Here is a 9,293-nt window from a genome sequence, read left to right on the forward strand (position 1 = left end):
TTTCTTTCTTGTTCTTCAGTGTGCTAAAAATTAATGAACAAAATTTATACAATGACTACATGATAAAAATATTTGGATTAAAAATTATAAATTTGAACAATGATCCATATATTAGACTATGTAACAGCCAAATGTAACATTTAGAAATATAAAAATATTTTTACTTCCTTTTATAGAAGACTTTATCAAAGTAGTTTATATGTGAAATAGGAATTATAATAGAAAAAAATCATTTTTTATTAATTTTAAGACAAATATTTTGTTTGCATAGATTATCTGAAAGTTTCTTTCCAGCTTGGCTCTTACAGTAATACTGAGAATAGATGTCTTTCATTGTTAGCAATAGTAGTTCAATAATGTAATTCCACTGAACCTTGCAATTGTATGAGTTCAGTGATTCTATCTTTGTTCTTTAGGTATATAAACTATGATGGAGATAATGTAAAAAACTTTCTTGCAAGTCTGCAAAGGGGATTTTGCAAGCCCTAATGATTGCAGCATGCAGCAGTAAAGGACTGAGTTTAATCATAAGAAAGGGGCCACTTTCCCAACTGCAATTCTTCCAGGAAAATCCTATAATAGAGGAGATAAGAACTTAATTTAAAAATCATTGTTCCAGGGTAAGTCCTTAAAAAAAACATGAAAGTCAGTTCTGCTCTTTAGCAATTTTTGATTCTTAAATCATTATTTCCACTATAATGTTTTGTGGTCTATGTTGTGTTCAGTTCCGTTTAGTTTAGTCACTCACTCGTGTCCAGCTCTTTGTGACCCCATGGACTGCAGCATGCCAGGCTCCCCTGTCTGTCACCAACTCCTAGAGCTTGCTGTAACTCATGTCCATCAAGTTGATGATGTCATCCAACCATCTCATCTGTTGTCCTCTTCTCCTCCTGCCTCCTGCCTCCTCCCTCTGTTGTCCCCTTCTCTTCCTGCCTTCAATCTTTCCCAGCATCAGGATCTTTTCCAAGGAGTCAGTTCTTCATATCAGGTGGCCAAAGTACTGGAGTTTCAGCTTCAGCATCAGTCCTTTCAATGAATATTCAGGAGTGATTTCCTTTAGGATTAACTGGTTTGATCTCCTTGTAGTCCAAGGGACTCTTACAAGTCTTCTCCAACACCACAGTTCAAAAGTATCAATTCTTTGGCACTCAACTTTCTTGGTTAAGATCTCAGGTAAATGACAATTCAGAAACCATAGATAACTTTTCAGAGAGAATTAATCAGCTGGGACTAAAATATTGGTTTTTCTTTCCTCATTCTTTTTTTTTTTTTCTGTATACTACAGGGCACTATATATGCCTATCATTGGGAACAGCACCTATAGTCAGAAAGTCCATAGCTTTCTTATCCAGTCATCTGCTGATGGACATCTAGGTTGCTTCCATGTCCTGCCTATTATAAACAGTGCTGCGATGCACATTGGGGTACACGTGTCTCTTTCCCTTCTGGTTTCCTCAGTGTGTATGCCCAGCAGTGGGATTGCTGGATCATAAGGCAGTTCTATTTCCAGTTTTTAAGGAATCTCCACACTGTTCTCCATAGTGGCTGTACTAGTTTGCATTCCCACCAACAGTGTAAGAGGGTTCCCTTTTCTCCACACCCTCTCCAGCATTTATTGCTTGTAGACTTTTGGATTGCAGCCATTCTGACTGGTGTGAAATGGTACCTCATAGTGGTTTTGATTTGCATTTCTCTGATAATGAGTGATGTTGAGTATCTTTTCATGTGTTTGTTAGCCATCTGTATGTCTTCTTTGGAGAAATGTCTATGGTACATATACACAATGGAGTATTACTCAGCCATTAAAAAGAATACATTTGAATCAGTTCTAATGAGGTGGATGAAACTGGAGCCTATTATACAGAGTGAAGTAAGCCAGAAAGAAAAACACCAATACAGTATACTAACGCATATATATGGAATTTAGAAAGATGGTAACAATAACCCTGTATACGAGACAGCAAAAGAGACACTGATGTATAGAACAGTCTTATGGACTCTGTGGGAGAGGGAGAGGGTGGGAAGATTTGGGAGAATGGCATTGAAACATGTAAAATATCATGTATGAAATGAGTTGCCAGTCCAGGTTTGATGCACGATGCTGGATGCTTGGGGCTGGTGCACTGGGACGACCCAGAGGGATGGTATGGGGAGGGAGGAGGGAGGAGGGTTCAGGATGGGGAACACATGTATACCTGTGATGGATTCATTTTGATATTTGGCAAAACTAATACAATTATGTAAAGTTTAAAAATAAAATAAAAAAAAAAGAAAGTCCAGAACTCTCTAAAACTGAATGCTTATTTAATGTTTATAGATCGCGAAGGTCTCATCAATGCATATTGTATTCTGAGTTTATTCAGTCTAACAGGTATGTCAATGGTGTTTACCTTTAAATTATTCAAGGTGCAATGGCTTGGAAATGATTTCTCTTCAAGCAGATATCATCATACCTTACTGGACATTCTATCATACTGAATATACTACTTTTAGTCCCACAACTGTACACTTTAAAGATCTAGGACTGAAGGCCTATTCAAATAGACCTTGAATAATATTTCCTAGATAGTGACTGTTAACTCATTCTCTTCTCTATGGTACTTTCTTTGCTGGTAGTTATAGACATTCCAAAATTGGAGACAGATTCCCTGAAAAAAGTGCTGTATTCTACACATAGTTAAGTAAGCAAGGTGACAATGTATAGCTTTGATGTACTCTTTTCCCAATTTGGAACCAGTCTGTTGTTCCATGTCCAGTTCTAACTGCTGCTTCTTGACCTGCATACAGATTTTTCAGTAGGAGGTCAGGTGATCTGGTATTCTCATCTCTTTAAGAATTTTCCACAGTCTGTTGTGATCTATGCAGTCAAAGGCTTTGGTGTGGTCAATAAAGCAGAAGTAGATGTTTTTCTGGGACTCTCTTGCTTTTTTGATGACCCAGTGGATGTTGGCAGTTTAATCTCTTGTTCCTCTGCCTTTGCGAAATCCAGCTTAAACATCTGGAAGTTCACGGTTCACATACTGTTAAAGCCTGGCTTGGAGAATTTTGAGCATTACTTTGCTAGTGTGTGAGATGAGTGCAATTGTGCAGGAGTTTGAACATTTTTTGGCATTGCTTTCTTTGGGAATGGAATGAAAACTAACCTTTTTCCAGTCCTGTGGCCACTGCTGAGTTTTCCAAATTTGCTGGCATATTGAATGCAACATTTTCACAGCATCATCAGTTGAGGATTTGAAATAGCTCAACTGGGATTCCATCAGCTCCACTAGCTTTGTTTGTAGTGATGCTTCCTAAGGCCCACTTGACTTCACATTCCAGGATGTCTGGCTCTAGGTGAGTGATCACATCATCATGGTTACCTGGGTCATGAAGATCTTTTTTGTATAGTGCTTCTGTGTATTCTTTCCACCTCTCTTAATATCTTCTCCTTCTGTTAGGTTCATACCATTTCTGTCCTTTATTGTGCCCATCTCTGCATGAAAGTTTCCCTTGGTAGCTCTAATTTTCTTGAAGAGATCTCTAGTCTTCCCATTCTATCATTTTCCTCTATTTCTTTGCATTGATCACTGAGGAAGGCTTTCTTATCTCTCCTTGCTATTCTTTGGAACTCTGCATTCAAATGGAGATATCTTTCCTTTTCTCCTTTGCCTTTCACTTCTCTTGTTTTCTCAGCAATTTGTAAGGCCTCCTCAGACATCTGTCTATCAGATCTAATCCCTTGAATCTATCTGTCACTTCTACTGTTTGTTAGCTGTTATTAAGAAATTAAGGCACAAATCTAAGTTGTTAGAAATCAATTAATAGATGGAAAATATGGCATGTTTTCTAAGCAGTTCCGTCTGAAACACATTGGTTGTGAATTTGTCAAATATACTGAAGGAATGCTGAAAAGAAGCTCTAAGTTTAATTGTGAAAATCATTCCTGGATAGTATGCACAGGTAATTAAGGGGAAAAGAGTGATCTGTCTTTGGTATGAGTAGCATCTTGACTATGTATGATGTAAAACCTGAATTCCTGAAGCACAGCAGGCTTTCCTGTTCCTTGCCAGCCACTGACATTCCTTTTCTTCCTCCCTTTAGTCCTTCTCTGGCATGACAAATACAGATGTGAATATGGAAATCATCTTTGGAGTTTTAAGGGAGAAGCACGTCAAGCTGTTTTCCAGAGCAAAAAGTTTCCCATGCAATTTTCCTCTACTTTCATACTTATCAAGTTTTATTAACACGTATTAATATTCTTCAACCTATTTTCCATTTTCATGCCAGAAACTTATTTTCAAGATTCCTGAAAACTTAATCAGTTCTCTTCCAGATACATAATATAAATTTGCCTAATTTGAGTTAGTTTTTAGCTAGTAGTGGACAATGGGAACTATGGTATGAAACTGTCATTTGGTAATTTGTCTTGAGCTATGGAATATATGATCTGGAAATATGAGAATCTTCATCCTGCTATTTGAGTGAAAGGCTAAAGTTGTAGAATGAGAAGATGGCATTTTACCTTCCATGTGGACATTTTTGATTTTGGGAACTAATTGGTGTGAATTTTATCATCCTGTTTTGATTTCTCCCTTCTGCTTCCCATGTTGGCTGAGCTGTGTTCCAGACTGCTGCTCATTTGAGCCAAGGACAGAATAATTAACAAGAGAAATCTTGTTTAAAAACAGCATGTATGATAAAACCAATACTAAAACTACTTGGAATATTTTAAAACATCTAAGACCATAACAGCCCATTTTGGGGCAGGTAGTGGTTCATTAATTATGATTTTCTTATTTAGTGCATTCACCAGTTTGTCACATCCAAAGAATAAAAAATTAAATCATATCTTTCTCAAAGCCTACCTTTACTTGATATACTTCCTCTAACAGAAAAGGGGAGTATAAGAAGTCCTCCGTTCTCCATAAAAAATACCATGCTAAGTATGTGAAAACATTTTCGATCTTACCAACAAATACATTGTGAAAAATAAATCAGAGTGATACTGTTTAGATCCTACCACATAATTAATTTAAAAAAATAGACTAACATCTAGTATGGAGGATACATTCAAATGAGTGCTGGCAGATTCATGCTGCTGCTGCTAGTCGCTTCAGTAGTGTCCGACTCTTCGCGACTCCATGGACTGCAGCCCATCAGGCTGCCCCGTCCCTGGGATTCTCCAGGGAAGAACACTGGAGTGGGTTGCCATTTCCTTCTCCAATGCATGGAAGTGAAAAGTGAAAGTGAAGTCGCTTAGTCGTGTCCGACTCTTCTCGACCCCATGGACTGCAGCCCACCAGGCTCCTCCATCCATGGGATTTTCCAGGCAAGAGTACTGGAGTGGGGTGCCATTGCCTTCTCCGATATCAGGATGATAATCAAAGTATCTTAAAACTAGTACAGCATATGCATGCTTAGTCACTCAGTCATGTCTCTTGTGACCTCATGGCCCTGATCAAAGAACAGCTGTCTAATCAATCAGCATTCTGTTCTGATTGAAGTATAAACCCTTACAAGCTTTCTAATGAATAATGTCAAAATAAATCACATTATTTGACTCAGAAGTTCTTCCATGTGTGTATTAAAACTTTTGATAAATTTCCATGTTACTTTCCAGACACGTTTTATCAATCTACACTTTTATCATCAGTTAATAAGAATCCATTTTCTCATATCCTAAAGAATACTAGATATTTTAAATTATGTTAAACTCTTTGCCAATATAATAGGTGAAAATACTATTTGATTATTGGTTTGATTTCTTTGGCGACTAATACAGTTGGCTGTTTATATTTCTTCTGTTGTGTACTGACTGTTCTTGTCCTGCTACTTTTTAATGCCACGTATTTAAGCCCTATTAATTTATGAGTAGAAGACAAGAGATCAAAATGATTTTCTTTCATTCACATGGCCACACCCAATTATTTTTCAGGGTGGAAATTAATCTCTTTTAGGACACAGTGTTCTGAATGAAAAACTCAAAGAATGAAAGAACATACTTTGTAACATTTTGGCCAAGAATAAATCACTACATTTAAAAAAGCATGCATTACAACAGAAAGGGGTGGATATTGGCTGCTGTGTTGGTGTCATAGTCGCATATAGTTCTACAAGCTTGTCTTCTGTGCCTCTTGCATTGCTTTACTTTTGCTCAATCCCTGCCAGGGTGGGACCACCCAAACTCCTGAATGCAGCTTTTTCTGTAGGACCTTAAGTTAAGCCCAAATTGCAGGGTAGGAGGTCTTTAGTTTGCTCTTTGAGGTATGAATAATTTCTCTGCCATCTATTTCACTCCACTCAAGTTACCATGTGGAATGCCATTTGGGATAGCTTGGAAATGGTTCTATGTTGTATCATAAAAAAGACTCTGACAAGTTTTGTGTATTTTGTGATGGCACAGAAAATAAGGAGAGGATTCAGGGTTTGACCTAGAAATCCATTCCAAGTTGGTTTGGGTTTTGGGTTTCCTGAGTTGTCATGTCTGGGGGAACCTTGCAAATGGGTTGGTAATGAGGCATTTTGAGGGCTGCTGATTCGGGAAACGTATCAAGCTGTCTTGGGTACGTGGCATCCCATCTGCTTTGCATTCCATCTTGCATTTAAAGCATAAACCTAGTATTGTAAGGTCATTGACATTTAGCTCTATTATTGATATTCATAGAAGGTCTAGGAAAAATCTTAGAACCACATTTTCATCATGAAAAATAGGGTAATTATTATATTTTCCTAAGGAGAGTCAACTCTTTGAGCTGTTCCCACAAGGTTTACAAAATTTGTCTGATTCCTTGATTGCCAGTGACTGGTCTGTAGAAGACTTTAAGAGTATATTCATAACGATAAAAGGCAACTATTATGTTGCAGTAGAAAGAGCTATCAAAGAGACATTAGAAACTAGCTTGTTTCCTGTGCTGTCTAAGGGCAGTTTCTTATCTTCTCCAAATCAGTTTCTTCCTATGTAAAAAGGAGATGCATTATTCATAATGTCTAATTCACAAGGTCATGATCAGAACCAAAGACTGAATGTCAAAATACTATGTAAAATACTACAAGAAAACTAGTTACTATTATGACCTGACAAATAGTATGTTATGAGTTAGAAACTTTCATAAATATCTCCAAATGGAATGACCATTTTGACAAAAGTTATGGGAGACACCAAAAGATCATGTTCTATGGGTCTGTTTGTGTTTTTTTTCTGTTTGTGATTGTATGTGTGAAGTACATATTATCCATCTTGAATTATTTTTATCTATCATTTACTCTTTTTTTCTTAGTTTAAAAAAACTGTAGTTTACTTTTTGGTTGCACTGGCTCTTCATTGCTGCATGTGGGCTTTCTCTGGCTATAATGAGCATGGAGCTGTGCATACTAAGTTGCTCAGTCATGTTCAACTCTTTGCAATGCTATGGACTGTAGCCTGCCAGGCTCCTCTGTCCATGGGATTCTCCAGGCAAAAACACTGGAATGGATTGCAACGCCCTCCTCCAGGGAATCTCCCCAACTCAAGGATCAAACCTGCATCTCTCATTTCTCCTGCATTGGCAGGTGGGTCCTTTACTGCTAGTGTTACCTGGGAAGCCAGTTGCAGTACACAAGCTTCTCATAGCAGTGGCTTCTTTTGATGTGGAGCACTGGCTCTAGGGCACATGGCCTTCAGTATTTGTGGTGCACAGGCTTAGTTGCCCCACACCATGTGGGATTTTCCTGAACCAGGGATCAAACCCATGTCCCCTGCATTGGCAGGTGGATTCTCAACCACTGGAACACAAGTGAAATTCTATCATTCAGTTCAGTCACTCAGTCATGTCCTGCTCTTTGTGAGCCCATGGACTACAACATGCCAGGTCTCCCTGTCCATCACCAACTCCTGGAGTTCACTCGAACTCATGTCCATCGAGTCGGTGATGCCATCCAACCATCTCATCCTCTGTCGTCCCCTTCTCCTCCTACCTTCAATCCTTCCCAGCAACAGGGTGTTTTCAGATGAGTTAGTTCTTTGCATCTGGTGGCCAAAGTATTGGAGTTTCAGCTTCAGCATCAGTCCTTCCAATGAATACTCAGGACTGATCTCCTTTAGGAAGGACTGGTTGGATCTCCTTGCAGCCCATGGGGCTCTCAAGAGTCTTCTCCAACACCACAGTTCAAAAGCATCAATTCTTCAGTGCTCAGGTTTTTTTTATAGTCCAACTCTCATATCCATACATGATTACTGGAAAAACCATAGCTTTGACTAGATGGATCTTTGTTGGTAATGTCTCTGTTTTTTAATATGCTATCTAGGTTGGTCATAGCTTTTAATTATTCATTTCAAACTTCTGGTTCCTGAAAATGTTTCTAAGTTTTTCTTTTCTTGAGATAGCAAATCCACTGATTTAAATTCTTTTAATACTTGAAATGATCAATGCTATTTTCCTGATTTAAAAAAGTTTTACCTATGTATATGTGTATCTATCTATATGTGTATACACATATATATAGAAGTTGAATTACCAAATATGACAAGAAATCTAAATCGCTGGCATGAAATGTGCATTTTTCAGTCTTGGTTCATGCACCATGGCCACAAACAGTCTTAATGTCACAGTCTTATTCAGCATTCCATTTGAAGGAAATTATGTTTTGGTCTGGCATGGCTGGGTCACATTCTGAATGACTGAAGGATCAGACTAAAATTAGGGGGAAATACATCTATGTTTCAGTTTCTCTAGGAAGGTGTCATATGGCTTAACATTTAGTTTTACAATTCTATTTCAATTTGTTTTACATGTGCCTTCTTTGAGGAAAGTGTTTCACAATATACTAATACTGAGACATAAAATATGAATTTCTCCTTCAAGAATCTCAAAGGTGGCTGTTTCACTAACTAATTTACCACATGTAACTGAGAAACACAGTGTTTCATATTTTACAGATTGAGAAACCAGGGCACAGGCAAGCATTAAAATAAATTAGTAGGAGTTTAACGTTACTGATTTTACAGTCAGATTTGAGATCATCAGTGGAATTGAAAAAAAGGTAATATACCCAGCTAAGGCTTATATAATCAGATGATCACATCACATGGGTCCTCAAAACCCAATCAGTTCAGTTAAAAAAAAAAAAGTAACCTTTTGACTGTATTTATATCAAATGGGTCTCAAATATTCATAGACTTAATTTCCTACTGTTTGCAACAAGCTCTGAGAAATTGCCTTTAAATAAAGTAGGTAATTGACTATTCTTTTAAAACCTCCCATATTAATTAAGTTGCCTCTTCCAGTTGAAATACCCTGCCTTTTTCACAACTGCCAGTTAAAAATTGGCTCACCCTT

Source organism: Bison bison, unplaced genomic scaffold (assembly GCF_000754665.1).
Source record: "Bison bison bison isolate TAMUID 2011002044 unplaced genomic scaffold, Bison_UMD1.0 scf7180017863975, whole genome shotgun sequence".
NCBI lineage: Eukaryota > Metazoa > Chordata > Mammalia > Artiodactyla > Bovidae > Bison > Bison bison.